Source organism: Falco cherrug, chromosome 1 (genome assembly GCF_023634085.1).
Source record: "Falco cherrug isolate bFalChe1 chromosome 1, bFalChe1.pri, whole genome shotgun sequence".
NCBI lineage: Eukaryota > Metazoa > Chordata > Aves > Falconiformes > Falconidae > Falco > Falco cherrug.
In genome coordinates this window covers 48,361,384-48,388,438 of record NC_073697.1, presented here as the reverse complement: position 1 = coordinate 48,388,438, position 27,055 = coordinate 48,361,384, and the positions used below count along the sequence as shown (strand labels likewise).

General features: G+C 40.9%; 1 protein-coding gene across 3 annotated transcripts in view; it reads right to left on the bottom strand.

The window, feature by feature from the left end:
• The window catches only part of SH3BP2 (SH3 domain binding protein 2), a 92,866-nt gene that overhangs the window by 24,511 nt on the left and 41,300 nt on the right, over window positions 1–27,055 (bottom strand). Inside the window, exon 1 of one of the 3 annotated variants that reach the window (XM_055714126.1) lies at window positions 15,206–15,392. The exons of 1 other annotated variant lie outside the window; for it this stretch is intronic. The gene's annotated coding sequence lies outside the window, so the exon portion shown is untranslated. Of the gene's footprint in view, window positions 1–14,994; window positions 15,139–15,205; window positions 15,393–27,055 lie in introns of those variants that run through there. One more of the 3 variants, XM_055714753.1, reaches the window with a different exon arrangement.

The window sequence follows — 27,055 nt, the reverse complement described above, 5'->3', positions numbered from 1 at the left end:
CCGTTTTATACTATCATTTCTTTTATGGAAATCACTACTTGCTTCAGAAGTATGACCAAAAGGACAAAATTTATTCCCCCTTAAATCTTGTTTAAATGAATTCCAACAGCAAGGATTAGACAGATATTGACCTATGCCTCCGAAGCAGTAGAGTTGCATTCAAAAGTGAGTTCATGCAGGTCTACTTTCAAGACATTCATATGCAATACTTCATAAGACATGAACAACAACATTCTTATTTTACAACACAGATCAGTTTGCCTAATCAAATATATTACTGGCACAGTGCTAACAACGTTTGCAGAAAGGTTTCACAATAGCTACAAAAAAAGCACATCATATAATAAAAGTAATGAACACCTGATGGTAAGACAGGTCCAAGGCAAGGAGCTAAAATACAAGTTCTAGATTCTTACTTTCCATCTGATCTTGACGTCACTTAACACTTCTTATCAAATCAACTCCTTTTCTGACCTGCCTTGAAAGTCAGGACAGATACTTTATAAAAGCCCTTACAAGGGTTAACTCATTCACACTGGGACAAAGACTCCAGAAAACTCAAGATAATGCAAATGGATTTACTAGTACTGCACACGTAAATCAAGACCCTTCCTAGAGTGGTGATCATTAATATTTCAGAGGAGGAAAAGAAAACAAAAAAGCAAAATGCTGTAATGCATCTAGCTTAATGCACAGCAATTGAGAAACTGGGAATACAGAAATCCATCTCAGATTCCAAGATCTCAGTCTCTGGCACTTCAAAAAGACACCGGTAAGCTCCTGGGCTGCACATTTGTAGGCTGGAAAAGTATTTTGTATGTTTGCCCAGTTCTTACACTCTTCTGTAACATGCCTTAGGTCTCACTCTGTACGTACAGCTATTCCTATTGTGCCATCAAGTGATTGACAAAAAAAAGTGCCTGTAAATGGAACATTCACTTTAAAAGATATTTCCACTTCCTTCCCACCAACTCTTCTTTTTTAGATTAAGATGTAAGGACTTATTCCATCTGAAGTTTTAATCTAGCAGAATCCTGGGATTTTTTACATAGACTCTACAGCCCAGTTAGATTATCCCGCCCCCCCCCCCCTTTAATGTAAAGATGCTTCTTAGCATGATATTAACCTACACTATCATACAGAACTTGCTTCTTTCTGAGCCCTTTCTTAAACATCTAATAGCTTTATCTATCCTTTCCATTCTTATGGTTGCATCAAAGCTGCTCCAAAGAACATCTGGCTGACTCCTGGCCTCACTGGCTTTTCACCTCCAAAACTTTATTTATAGTGTGTAATAAATAAAAGTAATACATATACATCTATATATATATGAAACCACATACGTATACAGTTCTTAAAGAAATTGCGTGTTATAAATGCCAGCAACCCTTCTAATGATATTAGCAAGATGAGCTACAAAGAATACATTGCCTCAGTGCACCGCTCTCTCTTGTGAGGCTTCTTTGAAAAGCTCTTTCAAAACAGTGCAGCCAGACTCTTACAGAGATGAACTGATTATGATAGAAGTGCACTCTTCCTTATGACCTCCAAAAATCTTACATTTTGTGCACTGCCTAGAACTAATAGTCATTATGTCCAAGGAGTCCATATACCATTCTTTCATTTCCAAGTTCTGGTCCTCCACAGAATTCATACGGAGCATGTAAAACTTCCAGCAGAAGCTTTTACAATATTTACAGATTATCTTCCTGCTATACACATCCTAGATATTCTTAAGGCATTCTAAATACGAGACACTTACTGTACACAATGAAGAACTGAAGCTGGATTTCACTTGCACGAAGGAAATTTAGGGATTTGGGTCAATGGGATTTGCCCTATTTCAACCTAATAATCAAACCTGACATCTTCACAGAGTAAATAGAACAAGTTTGCACAGACCCAAATCAAATGACAGATCATACATATCACAGATGCATTGATTCAGCTGTGTGCTACTCTCATCACAAAATAAAAGGTCTACAGAAGCTGCACTTAAGGAAGAAAGTCCTGTTTCTGCACGCTTTTAAAATACTTAATGGCATTTGTAACATTTTATACAGTATTTGAAACCACATGGACTGACACATTTAATATCCTCCAAAAAACTTTACTTATTTAATATCTCAAAGTGTAGACATACATTACCAACACAGGTTTATATCTACAGCCATAAAAAGAACTCTCAGCTTTACAGGTAAACTAGAAAGTATAATAAGTGCATTACACTGGCCAAAAAGTCTCCCCTTCTTCCAGAAAATAATCAGTCTTTCATGCATTCTAGTCATCTATTGCTAACTTGTAAGCCACGATTTTAATGAAATACATTTCCCAGGTTATAACAGAGTTTATTTTTCATTTCTGTGAATTTCTGTGTGCCTCCAGTAGATCAAAACTAACAGTCCCAATGCTTCCAACTAAAATTATGCCATTACATACTTGAAAAATTGTCTACTAATTTTATAAAATATTTCTAAATTTAGTATCGTCACAAATTAGCAAGGATTTTGATATAATCACAAAAGCACATACAGTTTATACAATAAACCAATGGAGATATCCTGCTTAATCTATCAGTAGTGTTTTTGCTCCAAAGAAACACTTTTAAAAAAGGAAAATTACAAGAAGCAGTTTGACTACTCAACAAAGGTCTTTTCATACCCAAGAAACAAAAGCATTGTTATGGTTATTAAAGGCACATCCTGGAAAATACTTTGGTTTAGGTAAAACTGCAGACTCTTTCCACCTCCTGTTATTCAGGTTATATTCCACCTATATCTGTCCATGTTTACATACATACATGCATTACATATGTAGCATAATATGTGGATGTATATAAATAAAGTCTATTTTTTTGTTAAAGGAACCACCTTTAACAAAAAGGGGCATAATACTAGTTTTGATTAACAGTGCTAGTCTTGCATTTATGGCTATTTTGTTTTTCTTAGAAGAACCATAACAGATGGTGGTTAGATTATTCCAGCTACAACATAGTGCCAATTTTTTCTAACTTTACAAACAAGTACATCCCATTTTTATTCGCACCCAAGAAAGAGTATTAAGATACTAGAGAAGTAGTTGTTCCTCTTCCAAAGATCTCATGTAGATTCTTTCCACAAGAAAAAAAGTAGCAAAAGCATTAACTTACAGATTCAATAATCTTCACTTGACCTATTTCTAAAAAGAATAGGTCGAATTGTTCACAAGACGTAATAAAATTTGTTTACCTTTTAAGTCCAGATAAGACATTTATAATTGTAGTAACTGTTAGTAAAACCTTTTCTTGGTTTTCTTTTGAAATGGGCATCAGGGAAGTAACAACAAAATCATTGTGCTTCATTTCCATTGCTCCAGTGCCACTTCCTCTCCTGTGCAGTCTACCAGAGAAGCAGCAGCTGGCACGGTACAATCAAAAATAGCAAGTGCAAGGACTGCAATAGTTACAATTTAACTGAATGTGAAAAAATAAGCCTTAATTCAGAAAGGATAGAGAGAATACTAGAAAGCTTTAAGATTGAAGCATACGCAATTGATCTTGAAAGAGTTCTTGCTACGTACTGTATACCTTGAAATCTTAAAGCTCAAATTTTTGCTCATTTCGAATGCTACATATATTTTCTTTGTAATTTTTCATTCTACTTTGCTGGAGATGCAACTGTTCGGTTAGAAATCACAAGGAATCTATTCTCCAAGGCTCACCATCCTTTTTTGGTATTTTGGCTGTTCTACAGTATGCTACTGTCAATCCTTTTCACTCCCTAGTACAAGATTCCTCTTCTTTTTCTAGGTGATGTTGCTGAAATATGCAACATAAAACCATCAGACCTTAGGACACCATGGCTAAATAGTGAATAGCAATATAGTTTATCTCCTTCTCAGCACGGGATTATTAGGAACACATCAGGTTTTCATGTGGACTCATGTCTGACTACCAAGCCAAGTTCCTATTTGGTCTTTACCTGCGAGCTGCTCAAAAACCTAGAAAACCAACAACAAGAAACTAAAAAAAAGGAAAGGAACACTGGCCATCACCACTACTACAACTGATAAAGACTTCATGGGAGACAGAGCTTTCTCACAACTTTTGTTTCCGTAAGAAAGTAAGAATTACACTTCAAAGTTCCCCATTCATTTACCAGGTGACTTTCTTCCATACTTCCCAACTGAAACAGACCAGCAAACACACTTAGAGCAAAATCCTGCCAGACCACTAGACCATGCACTTTCCATCATCTCCTTTTCAGGCTACAAAAAGGACAGGGAATGAGTAACACATGGCCAAATTACTCAGTATGTTGACTAGCAAGATACAAATGGCATAGGGATAGAAGCAACAATTAATTGGAAGCACTCGCCTAATTAACTTGCTCCTTGCTATCTGAAATGTAAGGGATCACTCCAGGAAGGAAGGGAATTGTATAAAGTTGCTAAATGAAAAGTTTCAAGCAAAAATACTTCTAATTGCCACATTTTATCGCAAAGACACTGCTGCAAATCCTTTCTGCTTGGCTTTCAATAAAAAAAGCCCATCAATCAAGCACCACATTCCTTGGAGCAAGATCTCCAACTCTGGAACAAGAGACCTAGCTCCCAGTTCAATAGCTCAGCAGTAAGCTTCCTACTATCAAGTAATTATTAAGTAACATGGTATTGTTGCAGCCCATTAAATCAGAGGTTAGTACATCTTTATTAACTAACAGACTTGTCACTAATCTCTTGCCACCTGCCAATCCAATTTTGCTGGGGAGCTGAATTCCACAGTGTAAGCACACAGGTGGCATCGCAAGCACTGTGACACCCTTCTCTTCCACTAAGATATCCTCCTACCCCCAGCAGTCGTCTCAATCCTCTAGGACCAAATAAGCCAAGCCCTGGCCATCTCTGCTAAGCAGCAATGCTGCCAGCCAGCAAGGAGAAGAAACACAACTGCTCTCCACTGAGGGAGTAGGGATGCTGTGCAGCTGTGGAGAAACAGTCTGGCAGCAGAAGCACAGCAGGCATAGTGCCAATATCACAGATAAGTTTCTGGGCTTGATCACTTTGATATCATCTAGGACTGCGTACATTTGGAAATATGGTATTCCATCTTATCAGCATTGTTTCCATCCTTATTAGAAAGGTTATCTGCACCTCTCAAAGCAAAAGATGTGAGATTCAGCAAATTCACACATTCCTCTCATAATGCTTCAATTTGCCTCTTCAGACACTCAGATCAGTGGTTTCCTGGACTACAACCATCTTCACAACAGCTGTGATATTTGCCCAGGGACAGAAATTAGGGCCAGGGGGAGGGGGGCAATGTGCAAGAGGGAAATGACTCACTGAGGCTTTGAGTTCAGAGGGAAAAAAGAATTCCACTGTGAGTTCTTCCCGTAACAGCTTCCCACAAACACAATAATTTCCTTTAAGTAGCTAGAGAACAGCTATCTAACTCTGTTCTCCTAATTTAAACATGAAAAGTACATTTAAAATATTCTGCTTTCCCTTCCAAGTTCCTCTCCCTCACTCACTGCACAGTCATACATCAAGTATTTACCTAGCATAATCCCAGCAGTCTGCCATACATAACTTACTCCTAAGAGTAGCCACACAAGCTTCTTCGTGGTGGGACTGGAATAAATTTGGGCCAGACTGTGCATCATCTTATTATTTGTTCAAGTTCTCCTACACACAGGACCAAATTCTGTTGTATAGAATCCCTTAGTATTCTTCAAGGTAGTTTTCTACCTCCGGCTCTTTAGTGGGACAAGAACTCCTAATCTTATAGCAAGACTTGTGTGCCCCTGCTGCAATGGGTATTTTGTCTTCTCAGAAAACCCCTTCTGGTTAGCATTCCGCTGCGTATATTCACCTCCTTACAGCCCTATTGCAAGCCTCCAGCTAGAAATCAAAGGTAAGTACTCTCTCCTAGACACCAAACAACAAAGACTGCACAGGATTGATTGTGCTCCTACAGGTGGCGTGCTCACTTTGACAGCAGAAAGCCTATTTCTCCACACAACACCAAAAGTCTGTATACACAAATCCCACTCCACAACATACCTACCTGGCGTGATAACAGATTCTGATTAACTGGCTGAAAAATTACAGTGGAAAGCTTGAATGTTTAAGCCTGACTGATTAAAGGCAATTAACAGCTGCAGATGGTCAGCAGCTGTGCAAGTCAGGTCACTCTTTTGCTCAAACATAACCTCACTTTGGTTAGTCATGTTTATAGATCAATTTTGAATTAACTAATTATAAGTCTTTCATCTGTCAATAGGACCTGTAGGCTCATAGTCCAGGTTCCTTGGTGCTAAATTTCTTTCTACGTCATTATCAGGACATAGAGCAGAAAAAATGCTAACCCTTCCAGGAATACAGGCAAGTACAAAAAACTATGAAAAAAGACAACTAGCTCTTACACGTGCCTATGTATCTGAAGTGTACAGTTTTATTAATATAAGGAAATACCAGAAGCTGACTTCTGTATACAGCCTTGGTCAAAACAGTGCAATTGCTAGATTTGTATAAAAGGTTTAAGAGCGAATATAATGAAGGAACAATGTTCAGTAACAACCCATGCCATTTCTGCAATAAGATCATAACCACAGTGCTCTGACATAAGAGATGTTCTCACTTGAGAAAGCAACTGTATTGCAATTGTAATACATTGAACTCAGCCTCTCCAGAGTTCCAGCCTGGTCTACGAGAAACAAACAATTATGTGACATGTTGTAATAGAATTACTGTTAAGCAACATCAAGGTAATGATTTACTCTTTTTAGTAGCGTTGTCACAAGATTAGAGACTAATAATTTAAGCCTCTGCTGCTTGGTTGCAGGAACTAGCTCTCAAGGTTAAATACATTCTGGTTTGAATGCCAACTTCAGCCCTTAGATGCATGCAAGCAACTTCTGCTGAAATCAAGGGGAACTAGGTAGACTTTGAGATGAAGTTTGTAGGGATGTGGCATTTAAACCAAAACTTTTTACTTTATAGAAGAGTTTTAACACATTTTACAAATACACCAATAGAGAGATTGTCCCTCACTCATGTCAGAATGTTAGTAAGTACAGTAAGTCTTGTAAAAAAATTTAAGAGAGCTAATAAAACATGAGATGGACTATTTCAAAGATATTTTAAATTGGAATAATGTTTACATGCAGATATTGAAAGGAAATCACAGACCAAGTACAGAGTCTACTTCTACAGCTTCAACAGGATATAACCCCCAAAATCATAGTTCATAACACTTTTTAAACTCAAATTGAGTTTTTTCCTCCCACCTCAACAGACTACCATTTATTTAATAGGAAAATATGCAAATACTCACAAAAATTACTGTTTCCAGAATGATGATTAATGTCTATACTACAGTAGCTGAAGTTAAAAATAGAACGGCGAAACAAAGCTTCCTACCAAACCACTTTGGGGGTTTTTTTGTCTTACAAGCCATATTTCACCAGACAAGACCGACGTATCCACAACATTATCTACTTCCGCCTCTCTTCTTCCTTTTTTGTTACTAAGCAGTTATTACACTAAAAAATTAAAATGTGTAACACATGCTTTTAACACTTTACTAGAATCCGTTTCAGGATCTGAGATGCTGCCCTGAAGTGCTGCATAAATAAAGATAAAGTCATCTCAGTGACTGATTGCAGCAGAGTGAAGCTCTCCTGGGGAGCAGGAAGCTTATTTGTCTGGAGAACTGAGCATGAAAGTGGAAACTGATGTGCTAAGTAAGATTCCTTCCTCTAAGGGTTCTTGGTTTTTATTTTACGTATCTTTAAATGAAAAATTCAGTGCTAATACAAGATGAAGCTGGAGTTAAAGTAATCTCAATTTAAGAACACTTAGAATTTAAGTCTTGTTTTTGTTTAAGGATTAGTTATTAAATTGCACAGCACAGGTTCATGGTTCGTCTAAATAGGAAGACTGCCAGCTAAACTAGACCTGACCTTATTTCCATCTGTTAAAGCAGAATAACACCAGAAGATGCAGTTCAGCTGGCAGTTCCAGGCTGGCTAACCTGAACAACAAAAAAGTGCATTTATCCTTAGGAACAACGGAGTTCAGGTCACTGAAGCCCAGTCTAAATTCACACTCTTATCCTAATAGAGAGAAAACCCACACATGCAGACTACATTTCCATCACCCAGTATGCTGTATTTTGGTTTTTTTTTTACCAAAGTAGTACTAAACCTAGGAATCCTAAATCTTCCTAACTCCTTTTACTACTCTGTCTCCTCTTGTTTATTTGGATATGCTTCAAACTCTGGAGAAATCCTTTGCTTGTAGTCATGTCTGTTACGCGTAAATCACCTTTCATGATGAGTCTTGTAGCACACATCATCTCTCTCTCTTTAGTCAACACTTAGACAAAGATCTCTGAGGTAGCAACAGTTCCAGGCATGCACACTGGTGACACTGGATTCTCCCAGCCTCTTCCTTCCAAGTACTCCCAGAAGCAAGACTGAGGAATATCATTCAAACTCCACAATGCAGGGGTTTTTTTCTACAGCAAGTTGGAACTAATCACTTAACTGGAAGTTGATAACCAGTAGTAAGCCGGGACGCTGGAAACATAAAATTAGCTGTAAAACAGGAGTTGAACTGTAACATAAGACACTAAGAGCCAGTGGTAAGAACTGGGTCCTTTAGTAAATTTCTGGTCTCTATATAGCTCCTCCTCCTCTGCTCGGGTGTTAGCAGCCGCTGTCCAGAAGCACTGGTCGGTCAGTGTGGGGGTTTCTTTTTTTAAACTCACTGAAACTACACCAAAACTAATACAGTGCCTGAATTCTAGCATCACTGCAGTACCGCTCCATATATGCAAAAAGCATATTGCAGTATTGCTGCACAGCAGAGTCAAAAATAATTGGCAAGAGAAATAGTTGATCCACCTCCAGTCTTCCTGTCACTCCATCAATTTTGACAAAGAAAGGAGAAAACAAAAAAATCCATCTCTACCTGAAGACTCAGGCCACAGGCTGTTACCACTCCCATAGGTATGCTGAATGGTAAAAAGACAGCAATACAATTATTGGATAGGGGGAACAGGGGCAGAGAAGGTGAACAAACACAAGAAAGCTGAACACACTAAGGAAAGAATGACTACACCCTGACGTAGTGAGTCTCAATCCACATGACAACAAGACAGCTGCTCCAGTCTGTGAAACAGTTATCTCCTTTACCGGGAAAAAATTATGCTTTATCTATACAGAAACTCCTAAATTAATTCAGACTCTGAGAACTGAAATAATTCAATGACCTGTGAACTCTGCAAAGTGTCCAGAGACCCAGAAAGGCATCCATATTATTATATTTTATATATATAAAAGAATTATTATTAGTTATCATATTTCAGTAGTACTGAATGCTGGCAACTAAATTTGAGTCATGCTTCTTTTGATGCTCCAGCTACTACACCAAGAGATTTTAGTTTCTGGGGTTTTCAAACTGCATATTATCCTTTCAATTACCAGAAAGGCTTAAAATATACAGTACAGGCCCCCTGAAAGAAAGTGAATAAGTGTTTGCTTAAAATATATAGAATTCCCTCTTCTTTGGGAACTCATTCACAACCTTTGCATATTTGTACTGTGTTCCTAACAAAAAAACCCCAACCAAACAACCCCACAACCTTAAGTTTCAGGTGTTTCGTGCTCACAGAAAGAATTAAACATTACTTGGCATGACCACCAGATTTCTTAAAGAATTATTAAGGCTGTTACCTCGCTCAGTTGTTGCTCCCATATGAGTTCTGATGGAAATACCATTTTAATATTTTGAGGAAACCATCGGGAATGGAAAATTTCCTGTCTGAAGAGCCCTTACAGGCGAGTTCATAATTAAAGGCATAAATCCAAGTTTCTCCTAGTACTCTCATTTATGGCAAAGCTGAAGGGATAATGAAATAAAAGCCTTGGTTAAATACATTCAATAACTTTCCTGTTTGGGGGTTGTATTATATTCCCTGCACTGAAACAATCAAGAACATCAATGAAGTGTTCTACAGCGATACATGCAAGTCCTTTGTGCATGCATGTGTCAGGAGGAGATGATATTGTACATGTAAACAAAGTTTACTTGCAATCTCTACTACATCAAGCAACAACAATCATAATCTGTTTATGTGGACCACTCTACAGTTTTTGTAAAGTGATCTCAAATATGTGTACAGAAATTAAGTTGTCTAAATGTTCCTTTGGAGAGTGAAAGCCATTTCCATGCTTTAAAAGTCTCTGTAGGCACTTAATCCACTCAGAATTATCAGGAATTACCAGTCATCCCCAAGTGCTCACACACTACAATATACAGCACCACTGCCTACACAGAGTCAGACATACTATGAAGAACAGAACCCAGAATTCCCATCTTCTTGTCCTAACATATCCAAGGAAATACTTTACAATGACAGAAACAAATCTCATGTTTTTGTAAGTTACTGTAGAGCGGCTGCATGTAACTATGGGAAAAGTGTTTACCTGCTAAAAATGTACCGATGCAAAGCTAGCTTGAATTGGGAAGTTTCTTCTTTGACAAATTAACACTAGAAGAGCAACATAGGGAGGTGGAGAATTAAAGACATATGAATTCCCTGAAGACAGAACAGAGCTAATGATTCAAATGTACCTACTATTCCATTAGGACAGAAGCCATCCTGATCATACATTATTACTGAGGTACAGTTTGTCAGTCAATGTTGTAACAGTGTAAATAAAATAAAAATTCAGAAAGCTTTAACCACTTTAACCATAACCAGTTGAGCAGTGAGAATTTTCAAACAAAGAGGACAAACCCAGCAGTTCCCCAGCCTTCTTAGAGTTTTATCTGTGGCCTTTCTGGACAGGTAAGACTGTAAGAAAGCAACAGTCTGTTTTCCCTACCTCTAGGCAACCACAGACAGGCAGATCAATCCAGCAACAAGATTCAGTAAGCAGCTATTCTTGAACTTAGCTGATATGAAATAAGCAGAGCTTTGGCTATTTAGCTCAGTTCTTTACAAATCTTTTAGGAGACAGATCCAGAATGTCCACTTTCCACGAAGCTAAGATTTGTCAGAACTACTTTAGAGAGAGCCCTAATTCAGGGATACCTGAATTAGTCTGGTTAAACCATCCCATGACTGTGGCAGGAAGATGCAACAGCATCCTTAAAACTGGCATGCAAGATATTATCTTTTTGGCTCCTAAGAACAAAGTTTGCAGGAGCTGAAGACTTAAGTGTTGCCAAGGTCTGATTTCTGTATGATTGTAATTCCTTCTCCACACTGTTCATCATCTTCAAATATCGTTCTGCCAAAGATACTCAGATACGTGTAACCACTGCAATAACAACACCCTGGAAGAGATAAGAACTTGGTCATTACTGGAAATGGGCTGGCATGCAAGTAAAATAAATAACTTCAGTTACCCTGGTATGCTGGGATAGGGAGAAAACAACATTTAGGTTTGTTTCCATAGGAAGTCATATCTCTGCATTCTCCCCTAACTATTGCCCTGTTTAAAATCCATCCCTTACTTCAGGGAAAAATAGTTTTCAGATTCCTGCATGAATTAAATGAAACATGGACTCTTCAACCCCCTTTCTTTTTAACAAAGAAATAAGAAATTCAGCATAGGAGTTTATGGAGAAGAGGCAAGATTGAAAAAATTCTAACAGGTCTTGGAAAAATAGTGCGGAAACAGCATATTCCTCTTAGAAAGCATGGTGTACTGATAATTCTGTAATATGTTCTGGTCTAGTCCTCTGTCTTAAGCAAGCAATCTAATGATACATATGCTTCTAATATATAGCATGATAAGTAATTCCTTAAAGTTTGCAATGATACCCAGTGTGATTACACTGATCAAAAACCTCAGTGCCTTCAATTCTTTCCTCAATGCATCACAAAAGGCATAACTTGTCTAGACTTCCTAGCATAAGACAAATAGAAGAGGTGTTGATTAACAGGAGTTAGCAACAGTTCAGAAATATTAGTGGAACAGAGTGTGATATATGTGATAATAGCATAAAAATGCACATTCTATTTAGTATCATATTTAGGGAAATGTATTGTGTCTCTCAGATTACCTCTGAGGCTGCCTTAAAACCCTCTGATTTCCAGACTCCTAGCTCCATTCCAGACACTGTTTTTTCCACTACAGTAAACGTTCAAAAGGAGATGTGAAGCAATACCATGAGGAAATGCCTTTATGAAATAAGTTTACTGTAAAAAAAGACCAGAAGAATGCTTAGCTACGCAAGAGAGGAGCAGCCATCTAGGAGGTTATTTTCTCTCTTCCCTCAGAAATCCCCATCAGAAGACAAAACACATCACAGAAGAATCATCGTATCAATCAATACCTTCATATTTAAACAAAACCAATTTACTTTGGAAATCCCCTAGTAACTGTTCTAAGTTCTCACCAGTAACTGTTCTAAGTTCTCACCATTGTTTACAGACCTATCCATCAATTTTGCTGAGAGTTTGACCTTGTATGAATCTTCCTGCAAGGTCCAATAGAAGTAGTAAGCCAAGATCCTGGCCCTACAGCAATACAAACTATCAGTTTTACAATTAATAGGGTTACTTACATCTGTAAATACTTTTAAGATCAGGGCTTAAGCCAGCAACAATTAATTGACACAATATTTGCAGGGCTACACATTCCAAACAACTTATGAAACTGCTGGATAGTCTGATGAAAGCATAAGTTACCCATTGTCTAACATCTCATGTCAAACAGACTGGAAGATATACCAACAGCAAGTCAATGTCATCAAGTTAAAACACTTGATATTAGTCTATTACTGCAATCGTACCATATTGTAATGCATAACAATAAAGGTACAATCAACCTAAGGACTACCAGGCAAAGAGCAAACAATGTAACCACAAGGGTTAGAGTGTTAAAAGCACTTTTCCTACAGGTAAAATGACAAATACATACATGCCTTTTGGTCATCCATGTTTGTGTTTTAGTGTTGTAAGGAATAAGTTGCTAGTTTTTAATGCATTTTCATTTCTACTTTGTATTCATTACCAAAGTGGCTGCCATGTTTGGTTTTCTATCAAAGGAGACTACTCCATGTCTACCTAAGTAAGAAATTCTAGAAGACCCTTCACACCCCCAGTCTTGGGTTTGGGTTTCTGGGATGCCTTTTTTTTTTTTTTTTTTTTTTTTTTTTTTTTTTGTGGTGGTGGTGTTAGGGGGTAACTAAGCTTTCTAACAAAATTAGACTGGAACTCTGGTCTTAGAAGTACAGGGAGTTCATCTGCCTGCAGGAGCTTGCAGAATCACAGTCAGTTTATCAGACTGGCCTCAAACACAGGAACTCTTACTCAGACAGCCCTGCCTGAGATGCCTGCAGGAATTTATCTTGGTGTACTCATTCTTACTGGTTTGAAAACTTTAAACCTTTTTCAGAACAGGCATCTCTATTTCCCTCCTTTATAACTTAAAGCTCTTTATTTTTTAGATGTAGCATCAAGTTTGTCACGCTTTGCAGAGAAGTTTATGGAGAACTGGGAGACTTTAAAACAAAAGAATTACAAACAGGAAACAGCATTTAACCCACCACTAAGCTGACCCAGAACTGACTCCTCAGTTACAGAATATTGGCAAGGGGTATATCTATTAATCAGCGCTCTTGCAACAGAAAGATGGCTCCAAAATACAGTAACAGGAAGGGAAAGAAACATGTTACGCCTAAAAGAAAAACAGCAAGTTAATTCCACTTTTGTCTGTAGCATGAAAGAAGTATGTGAATGAAATAAACTGCAGAGGCTCCAGCTCTACAATTTCCTATACAATCAAAAACAAACAGAGGCGATGTATAATTACTCAGATCTGAATTTGTTTCACAACCCCTAAGACATTAGCACTAAGAGCAGGGTGAAAGTGGAAATTCACTTTTCACAGCATGAAACACACCAATTTAGTGCAACTAATTTCACATGGGAAAGCAAAATCCTGTCTGTGCCTCGGCAAGCCAGAGCGCATACACCAGCTGGAGAGGCTCTCTGGCATCCGCTGGGCAACATTACTTCTTCTGTAATGATGAAGTTAGACAAGGCACAAGGTTCAGTCCCACTACTGTTCTTTGCTGGCATCATCAAGACCCAGAAACCGAGGTATTATCAGACAGAAGGGTAGGAGGGGAAACATTTATCCACCTTCTCAATTCATTCTGGATAGCAGTATCTTAAAGTTGCTACCAATTTGCACCGGTCCCTTGTGGGGAAAAAAGCTGACAAATTAAACAAACACGTGCCAGGTGTCCTTGCTTTCTAGTGATACAAGCAGCGCAGCACATCGCCTGCACAGAGCCTGCACCTGTAGATGCACAGGAACTTCAAACGCAGAAGTAACAGCCTGACCCAAGTGATTATGAGGGAGCTCCCGAGACTGAAGGGATATGAAGAAGATAGGAATAATGAAGCAAATACTGTCAAAAATGCCTTTGTGCTCTATACTTCATCTCTAAAAAGTTTTGCCTCAACCTTTAACATGTATTTATGTTCTCGCTGGAAATGCTAGGCAATTACTCCTGACCTCGCAACTCAACACTAAACCCAAAGCTCGGTGTAAGCAGGGAAACAGTGCAGTTCTTCCACCCTTTCCTTCCCGGAGGGAAGCACCTACACTGCTGCTCTTTCCCCTGAAGAGCCTTTCCTCCTCTCAGGGGCGGGCGGGCTCCCACTGCCCAGCTGTCTCTGTCCCACGTTCCACCTGCAAGCGACCAAAGCGGCACCGAACCGAAGGTGCCAGCCCCTGGGACAGGGAAACACGAGGCGCCTTCCCACCGCTTCCCTCGGCGGCGGGCACGGCAGCATCCCCACCGCCGCGCCATGGGTCACCTGCGATCCCACCGACACGCAGCTGCGGAAGGACACGGACCGAACCCAGGGAAACTTCCAGAAGTCCTTCATGAGGGAAACCGGCCTCCCCCCAGCACCCCCACGCCAGGCGGCAGCTCCCGGGGCCGCCGGCGGGCTGTCCCGCCAGGCTCCCGCTGACTCACCTCGGCAGTCTCCCGGCGCCCCGCGGCACCGCGCTGAGCCGGCGAGAAAGGGGACGCGGATGCGCGTGACGCCCCTTTCCCGCCACCCCCGCCACGGGGCCCCGCGCGGGTCCGTGAGGGGGGACGGGGGCGCGGGGGGCAGCGGGCGGCTCGCGGGAACGCCTCCGCCTCCCGGTGCCGCCGGGAGGGCTCCGTGCGGAGCGGTGCTTACCTCAACCGCCCGGCCCGGCTCGGCTCGGCTCAGCTCCGCGGGCGGCAGCCGCCGCGCCCGCCACTCATCCCCGCTCCGCGGCCGACAGCGCGCCCAGCGCCCGCCCCTTCCTTCACCTGCCGGCACGGGCCCGCCCCACCGGTGGGAGCTGCCGGCGGCACAGCCGCGCCGCGGTACTCCGGCCTGCCCCGCCGCCAGGGGAGCTGGGCGGGCGCTGGGCTGGGCTGGGCTGGGCAGCGCTGGGCAGCGCCGGGCAGCGCCGTGCCGCGCCGTGCCGGAGCAGCGGCCGCCGGTGCCACAAGGGCTGCCGTGCCCCGGGTCGGTAGGGGCGGGTGTTGTCTGGCATCGGTCTGACACGGGCCCCTACCTGGAAGACACCGGGGGAAGGGAGAAAGCGGCTCGTAACGTACCTGCAGATGGTGACGAGCCTTTGCCAGAGTCCTGTGTCCATCGGGAAGCGGGTGGAGGCGCCGCTGGGCGGGCGGCCATGGCCCCTCGGGCCCGGGGAGGGCACGGCGGGCAGTGGCAGCCTGGCCGTGAGGGCGCCGGCCGGCTCTCCGGGCCGCTGGGGGCCGCCGTGCCCTGGTACCGGTGCCAGCGGCGCTGCAGGGCGGGCCCGGGGCCGGCAGAGCCCGGGGTCCCCGCACCGTGCTGGCTGCAGGCTGGCTGGCACGCTGGCGCTGGGTCGTCCCTGCACTCGACTCCCATTCCATCCAGCTTTTCCCCATATCCACGGTAGCTAGACCCCATCACTCTGAGGTTTACCTGTACCCCCAAGAGATGTTACATAGTTGGAAAGGTATTTTTAAGTGCTCTAAAAGGTGACTTCTAAAATTTGGCAAGATGAAGTTCACCTCATTCTCACATGTTAATTGTTAAAATCATAAATTAGTATTTTGGATTCTCTTGGGCTTTTCTTTGTTTCTCCATTTGCCTTTTATTACTTCCCAGATTTATTTTTCTAAGGAAAAAAAATGTATTTTTTTTTTCAAATAAGATGAACAGAAAAGTGAAAAATCAAACCAACATTTAAAAATATCCCAAAGCATAATATTTAAAAACACCAAAAAGTTATTTAAATAATGCTCAGCAACTTCGAATGCATTTTTTTGTCTTGTCAAAATTATAGACAAAGTAGTATTACTACTGTAAGAGTACTGGTATGAGAGGTAGTGGTCAGTTTTAACTCCATTTACTTTTATTACAAGAATGTAACTGAAAATGAGCACTTAATAAAGCAATTTTCCTCGAACACTGATCTTTGCATAATTCTCTAGGTTTATTTGAATACAAACCAGCAGATTCCTTTGGTGATTATTCAGTTAATACGTTAGGTTTTAAAGACTTTAACCTTTACAATGGTATTACAGTAGTTCCTGGTGTCAGAAAATAAGGTGGCGTGATGCATCCTGTGAATGCCATTAATTAGTATATTTCTTTGTCATTCACAGGAATCTGCAGTATGAAGCAGGAAAGAGAATCCCTCTTCTGAATACAATAGCGTACTTGGTCTGTGCAATGAAGCCCTGTGTTCTAAGTAAACGGACACTGCCAAAAGCTGGTTAGGAAATGGGGTTTAAGGGTGATCCTTGACTGATGTATAATATAAATGCAGCACTGTTAACATCTACTGTTGGATTTGAAGGAGTCTCTACATGAAGAAAAAGATCATTTCTGAGTACAAGGGAGTAATTGCACTGGCAGGGCCTAAGGAAAATGAAATTCCATACACTTTCCCACAGCATGTATCTCAGTTGCAGCCAGCAGCAGCCTTTACCCTGGCCTTAGCTCTCTGTTGCACAGGCTGCCAGCTGTGTATAACTATGGGCAGGCTGTGTAACACAATTAAGTCCCACATGAAGACCACAAAAAGGAAAGCTGTATGTAGCACTTCTACTGATTCCAGTGCAAGTTCTGTGTCAGAACATCCTGACTTTGTTGGTGGAAATTACAGCATTTATTTTCCTGCCTGACTAAACCCAGAACTTTCAGTCTCCAGAGAAGACAGATTAGTGCATTGACAGCATTGAGCTGAGGCAGGTTTGGGGAACCTTCATTTTGTTGGCTGAATATGCCCTGTGACTTCATTTTATAGGGTACAGCCCATGATTAAAATTTGCGTGTGTTATTACTGGATAGCAGAGCATTAACCTGTGTGGTCTGCCAAATGTTCTGGAAAGGCATATTTGGTCCTGTTTGGTCCTGCTCCATATTGGAAAATGTTCCCCACCCCCAAACTGAAGGCTAAACTGACACGTCTTTATACAAACTCTATTACAGGGTAACAGGCCCTTCTCCATCTCTCTTCCCAGTTGAGTTTGCCTTTTGTACAAGCTAAGCTTTCCGCATGACCTAAATTGCATGCAGTGTTCCAGCTGAAAGGACTCAAACGCTTATTCTTCCTGAAAACACTGTTCCCAGTACCTTTTAGGATCACACTCATGCAATGCCAGGAAAACATATTTATTTTATGAGCTTGCTCTTAGTTTTCTCAAATTGATGAACTCGTTACTTGTATATAAAGCTTTTGCCAGCTTACAACTGTATTATATACAATTGAACTTACATTATTCTAGTCATTGAAGCCATCCAGTTATTTTGAATTGCAATAATCTGTAGCAAGGAAACATCCCAACTTCATTTCATCAGTAAATATAACATTACCTTAATCTAAAAAGTCCGTGCTCTTAGCAAAGAGAATGGTCAGACTAGTCTGGCATTGTCTACTTTGGGGGAAAAAAAAAAATCAATTTTATCCCATTTACCTCTACATGCTTAATTTTTTTTCTCTTCAAATTTGCATATCAGTTTGAAGGGATATAGCTGCGATGTTGCTTTCACCTCCATTCTTCTTCAACACAGAATTTGCATAAGCCTCATTATCAAAAACAGTATGTGATTTTTAGCTGGACTGGGTTCCCAAAGTAACAGACTTATGAAAATATTTATTTGTGATTTCATTAGTCAGCTTACCCAGAATTCTGAGAAAGATGCTGTCCTTCACTGCATTGCAGCCCTGCTTCCTCTTTCCCAGTTCTCTTTTTTTTTCTCTTTTTTTAATGTGCTTGCCAGCCCTTGGTCTATTTGCTATAATTTTCTTCACATGTCTAATTTAGCTTGACTTTTGGCAAGTCTCATTTCCTGGGCTTGAGGCACGGTTTACATTTGCTGATCACTCTGTCCTTCTGTTTCCTGCAGAATCTCTGCTTATACCAGATTTCCCACTTGTGATGGCTCGCTACACACTTTGAGCTCTAGCTGCTCTGTAAAAGTTTCTTTCCTTGCTTTTTATGCACTCACGTGGCACAGAAGTTGAAAAGAGCCCAGTGTAAACTGTCTGCACCAAACCAAGCATCATCCAAAATGCTAACCTGGGTAGGGGTAAAAGTGGAGTGGGAGGGTTGCTTGGGTTTTTGTTTTGTTGGAACGCTATCAATTACCTTGTAAAAACTATGCTAAAACATACTCACTCGCAAGGAAATAGAAACATTTGTGTCAAATTTCAGGTACTTGTATTCTGCTGGAAAAGTATTAGAGAATTCTGTAACTACAAAAATAAAGACGTGCCAGATTAAAAGCTGGTACTGTGACACTAACAAGATTCCAGCTATGGGATTCAGGACCGGATCACCTATTTAAATATGCAACACACCTAATGCTTTAAATATGTTCAGGTATTTCTCAATCTATTGTTCTACTCCAGAATCATGGCCAGTGTTGATTTTCCTTGCTGCTGTTTCTTTTAGTTGCTATCCCAACCTGGGAATGCAGACTGAAAGCACAAATCTGGCTCCAGAGGCACTATCACAGGGGGCCCTAATGGGGCCTCTCAGCAGCAGTGCGGTACTTACAAATAATAGTATTCGCTTTGAGAGGTACAAGGATTCTGATTGTTCTCCCCAAAAGGCACACATTAAAATGACAATATATTTCGGTACAAAGAGGGTACTTTGTTAGCAATGCCAGAGAAACATAAAAAATTTTTAAATTCCAAAGAGAAAAAGATCTAAAAGAGAGCAAATGTTTTCATTAGTGATATTCTCTGTTGTGTTTATAGGACTTTTACCAAACCTTTGGTAAAAATAAAACCTCTGTTTTGGCTTTTTTTTTGTTGGGTTGTTGTTTGGCGTTTTTTTAATGCTGACAAATACTGCAATTAATTTGTTACATAACATATTCCAGAGCCCAAGTATATCCCTGTGGAGACAGAACAATTCATTATGGATGGAGGAAGCAGGCCAGAAAAAGCAAGGCTTCGTGAAGGCATTTTGCCCACTTCTGTCACACTTTCGGCTGAAGCTTTAAGGAAATAAACTCACTAATACTTCTCCAACATATTTGGCTGACAGCTAGTACATGTCTCTTTGTCTTCAATATTACAGTCTTGCTGATGCACAGGACAAGAGGAAATCTCACTGCTGTCATTACTGTTGCTGACAACACAGATCATTCCCTTTCTTTTTTGCTGCATTGCATTTGCAATCAAGTTGTATCGTTCCTCTCTACAGAAAACAACCATCTTTTCTGCCTGGTTTCCAGTGTGTTTGTGTTGAAGCAGTTATATTTTGGCATCTACGTTACTGAGTTCTGTCGTGGGAGACGCAGGGTTGTCCGTTCAGCTAACATGTTTTGCAGTTGCATGAAATATCTAGGAAGAACATGAAAAGTATTTGAAAAATAGGGATTCATAAAAATTCTAAGCAAGCAATCTGTCACCTACCAGGTCTTTGGAGGAAATAACCACACTGGATAGCTGGGATTTTCAGCCTGCATGATTATTTATTGAGAAGGCCATTACTGAGACTAGAAGGATGCATATTCTTTAACTTGCCTGCTTTTATTAGCAGAAAGTATGAACTTTTCCCACATGACCTCATCTGCTAACCTTGTGATCTGTTAAGACAGGTAAGAAACATCAGTTTCCATCCTATGTTCCACAGGAATATTTCCTTACAATCCAAAATGCAGTGATCTGTTTCACACTAAGCATGTATGTAAGAATGACAGGAAACACCAAATCTACAGCAACAGTGAAACTTGCCTCCAGATAAAGTGCTCTTTTTTTCACTTTTGAAACTGAGTAAATGAAATCTAGCCATAGCTGCAGGGGCAGAGAATCCCAAATAACACACTGATAAACCTCCAACATACAATTCGTGATTTGAGTGCATCATGCTGTGATCTCCTCCTACTCTTTCCAGTCTCTTTCAGCAAACTGCACAGTAACAGAAATCATCAGAACAATTCCAGTCTGCTGCTAGTGAATAAAATTATTTTCATCTTGTCAAAGCAATGTAACTTAAATGGTTGTGAAGTTTCCAGCAAGAGATTACTACTCACATAACTACAACCTTTTTATGATGGCTTACACCAAGACGAGTGAAGGGCAAGACGTAAAATCCAGCACAGGAATACCACCTTTCAGAGCTGTTCAGCTTCAGAAGTGCTTGTGAAGGCATGGACTTGGTGGCTAAGGGTTTCAATATCACGTAGGAGGATTTAGGTATGAAACCATCGTTAGAAGAATGGGAAAGCAGGCATCTCTCAGGAGCAGGGCTGATTTTAGGCACAACGAAAGGAGGGAGAAGCCAAGGGTTGAAGGCAGCAGCAGTGCCAAAACCCTTCTAGTGTGAAAAAGCATGGAGCTCCTGCCTACGTCTGCCTGGTGGAGAGAGCTGAAGTTGCTGGTGTGGGTGGCAAGTATTGCTAGGGAAACCAGGGCAGTTTCCAGCTTTGTTCCCTAACAACGGGACACTGAGTCACCCTTTGACTGTGCTGACATCCTTATGCCCTTTCTCAAATCTTTCTTCATATGTGGGCTATGTTTGCTCTGTTTCTCCCACAGTTATCTTTAAATCCTTGTTAGACAGCATGAAGACTATTTAACTCTTTTAACTGCTGCTTTGAGCTTCTTTCTGGCACAAATCATCACTGTAATCACACTTTTGAACTGAGCAAAACTGTAGCAGATTTTTTATTGCTTATTCATCCTGTGAGGATGTAGATCCTTTAAGAAGTGATGCATGTCCAAATGAAGAAAATAATAAATAAAAAAAGCTTAAAAGCATAATAGAATAGGCCATAACTGCTGTTTTAGAGCAACTTGCAAAAAGTATAAAAAAAGACTAAATCCTTTTCCAAATGCATCAAGAGCTGGAAGCATACCAGCGAACCAGTAGAGTCAGTATGTGATTAAGGTTTAAAGGTACCCTCAGAGAAGATCAGATCATAGCAGAGCATTACAAACAAGCTGAATAAACATCTTAATTCTCTAGAAAGAGTTAGGGAAGTTTACATGCAAGGCCCTTTCTTTATGGGAGAGGTGTTAGAGAATCTGTGACAAACGGGAAGATCAGTAGGAACGGCTATCCTGTAAGTGAGAAAGATAAACAGATAATTACCAGAACAAGACTGTATTCTCCCAGGAGTTCTAACTGAATATAGCTCAAACTATGGTGTATAACCTCTTGCTTAAAAGCAGCATTTTATCTGAGAAGAGGAAGGTAATACATATGATTGTGATTTTTTTTTTAATGTTTCCAAGAGAGAGTCAGGGATCTACAGACATGGCGTCTGTACCAGGGTGAATTAATAGAGAGTATAATAACAGAATTAGGAGAGGCAATAAAAATAATGTGTCAAGGAGGAGTCAGCATAGCTCTTAGAAAGAGGACTTACGCCTCACAGGTAAATCTATTGGAGTTCCCTAAAGGAGTCGCTAGACATGTGAAAAGGGACATCCAGCTGATCCAGCCTATACACCCTCAGTGCAGTTACTCCTCAAAGAGTTTTCAAGAAGCTGAGCACCAATGGCAAAAGCATTGGCTAAAAGATGGGAAAAAAGAAGGCTGGAGTTAAACAGAGAGTTTTCAGAGTGATGGGGGGGGGGGGCAGGAAATTTCCTTCCTTGGGAACTAGAAATAAAGCTGTTCAACATAGTCATATACCACATGATAAAGGCACTGTAATGCAAAACTTACTGTGAGAAAGGAGAAGATAAAATGTGCTGATATCAAGTTTTTTGGGGTAGTAAAGATAAGTGCTGAGTGTGAGGAAGGACTTAATAATACTGAGCAACAGAGCAAGCTAAAACACAGTGCAAATAATTGCAAAAATCTTCCTAACTTAGCATATAAAATGATGGGGCCTGAGCTGGTTATTACCACTGAGGAATGAGTGCCTGAGCTGTAGTAGGTCCAAAAAGCTGGCTGTTCAATGCTTAGCAAGAGTAAAACTACAAACAGAACATTAGCGATTATTAGCGAGGGAACCAAGAACAAATCAAAGAACAGCCTTATGCTGTAGAGTAAACCCATCAAGCCTCACAGCCTGGGAACTGCGTGCAGTGCTAGTTCCGCCATTGCAAAAAGGGTATAGGCAAATACTACAGAAGGTGGTAATTGTGTGATTAGGCTGTAGATCTCCTTGCCTCAGGGTGGTGTGGACGCTAGGAGTTCAGATGGCTGTCAAGTGAGCCTGGGAAAACGTAAAGCAGCAAAACTTATCATCAGTTTAAAAAAATATACCATTCACCCCTCCAGAAAGTTTACCCCTTTCTAGATGCTGGAGAAAAAAAAATACTGGGCTAGATGGACCTTTCATATGACCAGTAAAAATGTTCTCGCATTATCATCACTGCTCTCAAAATATATAAATTGTTCCCTTATCATTGGGAGAGTGCCTCAGCTGATATCTCTGTGGCCATCTGATAAACGCTACCAGCAGATTGATTCTTAACATCTGAGCCATCATGTTGTATTTAGAATCATAGAAACATCCAGGTTGGAAAGGACCTTTAAGATCATCGGGTCCAACTGTTAACCCAGCACTGCCAAGTCCACCACTAAACCATGTCCCTAAGCACCACATCTATGTGTTTTTTGAACACTTCTAGGGATGGTGACTCCACCACCTCCCTAGGCAGCTGTTCCAGTGCTTGACCACCCTTGCAGTGAAGAAATGGTTCCTAATATCCAATCTAACCCTCCCCTGGCACAACCTGAGGACATTTCCTCTTGTCCTGTCACTTGTTATCTGGGAGAAGAGACCAGGCTCTTTCATCAGGCTCAATCTATTGCCTGCTGTATTCAGCATGAATTTTGCTGGGGTTTTCTGTAAGAACCAGGGGAAGCTAGTACAAACAGTAAAAGCTCTGCAGAAGTAGCACCTCTGAATTTTTTTGGTCTTTTTAATATACACCTCCAATTCTGAAGTTAGAAATACCTGTGGACTGGATATGGAAACTGCGCTGTTGTGACATAACAGTGCTATCAAGATTAGAAGGTTCTAAACTCAGAATTATCTAGAAAATTGCCTCACCCTTCAGAAAGGTGGTGGAGAGGACAGCTATGTCTCAAAAGGGCACAGACAATGAAAAAGAAGCTGAAAGCTCCTTAGAAACTAAACCTAACAACTGTAAGACCCAAAACAGTCTTGTGATTGTGACTGCTGTAGACATCTGTCCAAAAACTGTGCCAAGAATTCAATTAATAAGCAAAAAACATAGCCAGAAACGAACAAAGCAGTGTTGTATTCTTGGTGAAGCTGTCTGGTACCGTGCAGTCTAGCTCTGAAGAGCACATGCCCTGTGACAGACATAATACTGATGACTACAAACTCTACAGCCCACTTTAGATTGAAGAATGTGTTTGACATGCAGTGTTTTCAAGGCAAGTTTACACAGACTGTAACAGTCCTAATGAAATTATAAGCCTCGGATCAGGAATAAGGAAACAAGAGAGACATGGGGTGGCATCTTCTATGACTCATCACTTCAAGACAATTTTACTATCCATAAATAAACATAACACTTTACATGACACAAAGTTATTTAAACCATAAATTATATCCATGTCCCACATAGTCTTAAGGCAGAAACAGATACAATATAGGATAGATCATCATAAGCAAGCACAAGAGATGGTGTGGAGTGATAGAACAGAGCTGATGCTAGAATCATGGGTTGTGAATATGAATGCAGTATGAAGTAAGAATACAGGAGGAATTACACCAATCTGATCTTTGAGGTCTATCAGTGAGCTCTATTATAATATTTGTCTTCATATCAAGAACAGATAACGATAATGGTAAGAAAAAACAGTAGTCACAAACCCCAGAGTTACTTGAACAACTGAAAGTCTATAGGAAAACTCTCAGAAAACTTGTAGGCTAGCAAACCGCTGGTGAAACAAGGTAACGAAAGTTTCAGGGCAGAGTAAAATTGTCCTTGCCTACAAGGTTTCATTCCTACTGTCAAAAATCTGAAAGGTTTGAGCTGTTCACATCTCAAACTAGTTTGTAAGCAGTCAGTGCTCATTCTGTTTCTTCATAGGTTTTTAAAATATTATTACTATGTCTGTTCTTGCTATAATGATAAGGGAGGTTGCTTGTTTTTTCAAGCCCTATATTTTTTGAACTAGAGCCAACCACATATTTTCAGTATGACATGAATTTTCCTTCACCTTGCTTTACATTACCAAGTGTTACAAAGCTTATTTTCTTACTGTTTGTAAAGTGATTTGAAATCTTCTCATGAAAGAAATTATTCACTAACTTCTGCCATCCCCACTCAAAGCTAAATCTTCTCCTGTGTGTCAGGGCAGAGTTAGCTGGTGATATATTGAACCACTGAGAAAAAGGAGGCCTTTCTCCTCTGTTTCTGCTCACGCAAAACTCACTGATGCCACGAAACATTTCCAGTGACTTTTTCCTCAGGGAAAGTGGAGAAAATTTTGCCTTGATCAGAACTGATGTGCCTGCAGGAGTAGAAAGACTCTCTCTGATGTGAACAGACTGCTGCCTGTGAATATCTTTGCAATAGCCTCTTTTATTGCAAAACATCACTTCCCATTAGGAATAAAGGATAGCAAAACCAAGGTGACAGAAGCTGTTATTTATATTATAAGGGCCAATCATACAGCACTGCAGCTTCTTGCTCACACAGTAGTAATACGCCTCCTTCACTTCAGGCCACGGGTGTACATCTCTAGGTATGCTAATACTCTCCCCACCCTGTCCTCACTAATATGCATAAATGACTGGAAAAGACTGCAGGTCTCAGTGGCACAAGGGACAGAAAACTGCCGGTAAATTCTGCTTCTACATAGAGCATCTGAGCCTACGATATATCCTGCACAGGTTAAAAAATAAAACACACAAAGTATTCCCTACAGCAGCTACATTTTGATGTGCAATCTAGAAATGCTACCTTTTGCATAAGCACAACAGTAGGTTTGGAAATAATTATTTTAACCTATGTGAGTTCTGTACCAAACACAGTAAGTGAGACTCAGCTCCAGATTAAGATACAGAAATATAAATGTCTGTATGTGAACTTCCTTTGCAGGCAGTGGAGTTCTAGGGCTTGATTATAGCTTTCCTGTTGCTCACACATAAATGGCTAATGTTATTTAAGATACCCTACGGTTTCCACGACATCTGCACAGGGAGCGTAGCTATGATGCAGGGCTTGCACCCCAGGAGCAGCAGCCAGGGGCCAGGTGAGGTACCCAAGGTATCTGACTAGCCACGACATGCCTCTGAGGCAATGGTGTCCCACCCTTGGTCAGTATTTCCAAAGAGCTACTCAGCTTATCCAAATGCATCCCCCTATTATTCATCAAATTACTAGGGTGCACTCACTAGATTTCCATCAGTTATGAAGGAAGCTTTATTTGCAAATCAGATATCTCCACTTAGCTACTTCAATCACGGTGCATTCATCTGACTCCCACTCAATGGGCTTAATTCAGTTGCCTAAACATCTGCATTTTTTGCCACTTGAGATGCCTTAAGGCGTCCTGAACTTTCACACGGAGCTGTCAGGTATGACATGGGAGCCACAAGGCACCCGTGTCCTTGGAGCTGGAGACACGGCCCTGCAGCTCAGAGCGCTTCACACCGCACTTGGTGCTCATGTGCAGGCAACCAGAAGTTCCATACATCTGTGCGCTTGCTCTCCTCTCCCCTCTACTACGAATCGATATAGCTATTGTAGGAGAACCACGCTGAGCTGAAGGTACGATGTGCTAGCCATTTCCTCCCCATTTTTTTATCTCTGTGGCCTGCGCAAGAGGCTCCTCCACTCTCTCAGTGGTCAGAGAGACTGAAGTGAAGGTCATGTTCTCAGAGTCTGGCAGGTTCATGCAAACCCATATCCTGACCTCAGCGCTTTCTGGAACATCAAGGGCTTGGTTACCTCCTTGCTGAAGACATCTTCAGCTTGTCATGGGATCAGCTGGTAGACCTAGCAGCACCCCCATGCAGCTCGCTCACATGAACACATAATGTATTAAATTCCTTGAACTCAAATGGGCACCGCTTACCATCAGAAATGTTTTTTTCCCACAGCTAAACCCCTGCACACAGGTATGGATGGTCTCAGCAAACAATTACGAGCCCCTGTCTCTTCTGGGTTGCAGGTCACTCAGGTCCTGCTGTGTGTGAGCAGCCATTTTCTCCGGGAAGTACATTCATAAGAGGATTGTTTTTAGCCTGCCAGAGACAGGTTTTATAACAGGTGGCCATGGGGTGGGTGACTGCTAAAGTATGGCAGAAAAATGTTAAAAAAGACTGAAGTTATGAAGAAGTTGGGAGTGAAGTTAAGATAGCAAGAAGAAATTTTATACGTGCATTAAGAAGAAAATAAACCCTAGCTATCGTAGAAGGTCCATTAGTCCAAGGAAATGATAAAACTGTCAATAACAATTCAGAAAATGCAGAAGTACTTAAGGGGTTTGGTTTATATTTATATTTAGTTTATATTTGGAGGAAGGAATGCTATATACCCACATCACATGAAAATGATGAACTGTAGTCAAATTAGTAAATAAGGCAGATGATGGTAAAAAG